The sequence below is a fragment of the Pyxicephalus adspersus genome, chromosome 8 (assembly GCF_032062135.1).
Source record: "Pyxicephalus adspersus chromosome 8, UCB_Pads_2.0, whole genome shotgun sequence".
Taxonomy (NCBI): domain Eukaryota; kingdom Metazoa; phylum Chordata; class Amphibia; order Anura; family Pyxicephalidae; genus Pyxicephalus; species Pyxicephalus adspersus.
Window position 1 is genome coordinate 67571830 of NC_092865.1, and position 1156 is coordinate 67572985.

A 1156-nucleotide genomic window follows, 5' to 3' on the forward strand; every position below is an offset into this window, starting at 1 on the left:
GGTGCTGTATTCTGTCCTGTGTGTGTTGCAATATTGTGTCCTGAGTATGGAGTGCAGTGCTGTATGCTGACCTGAGAATAGTGTGCACTGTTCTGCGTTGTTAGTCCGGATTAACGAGTGCAGTTTTGTATTGTGTCATTCCAAAGTATAGAGCAGAGTACAATATGTTGTCCTATAATAAGTAGGAAGTGCTGTCAGTATGTAGTTCCATTATACATGCTGTCAGTCCTGATGTATGTGTGCACTGTTGTGTGTTCCTAGTCCTGAGTGTGAGCGCAGAGATGTATTCTGTCAGTCCCGGTAATGAAGAACACACCTTACTACAAACCATATTTTACATATCCTACTAAGGAGTACTAAGGAGGGGCAACATAAAATAATCTGATTTGTTCTATCCAGCAATTATCTAACACATCCTTTGTGACCTGTATACTATAAAATGTAACAACATTTCTAAGAGCATTACACATCCTAAAGTGGGAATGTATATGTGTGTGTGTGTGTGTGGGCGCAGTATTACCTAATATACTAATATAGTGTCACCAAACTTCCATGACAAACATTTTATTTGGGCTGGTAATAAAAATCACTTAAACCCTAAGTGTGACTTTCTAATGATAAATGCTTAGTTTCCAGAAGCTCTAGTGATAATAATGCAGCTGATTGGTAAAAATAGTGATTTGAACACTCCTGAACCCAAAAACCAAGCAGTGATTCAGAAGGTATTATTTTTCTATAGATTATAGTAAAGTAATGTCAGGCTATTGTATCCAACAAAGCTCTCAATCACAGTCTGTGAGCTAGTGAAAAGTATTCATGCAACTGTATCATCTTCCTCTACAAATATCATTTATTCTTTGGATCTAGTTACATAGTAAGTCAGGTTGAAAAAAGACATAAATCCATCAAGTTCAACCACTAGGGAAATAAACATATCCCAGATATAAAACCCTATAAGACATAGTTGGTCCAGAGGAAGGAAAAAGCCCCGGGTACAATTTGCTCCAACAGGGGAAAAAATTCCTTCCTGATCCCATGAGGCAATCGGATGTTCCCTGGATCAACAGTCACTGTTATCTTTACTTTAAATCCTTAATCTCCAGTTATATATTCTGTGCTTCTAGAAATCATCCATCTTTTTCTTAAAGCAATCTAT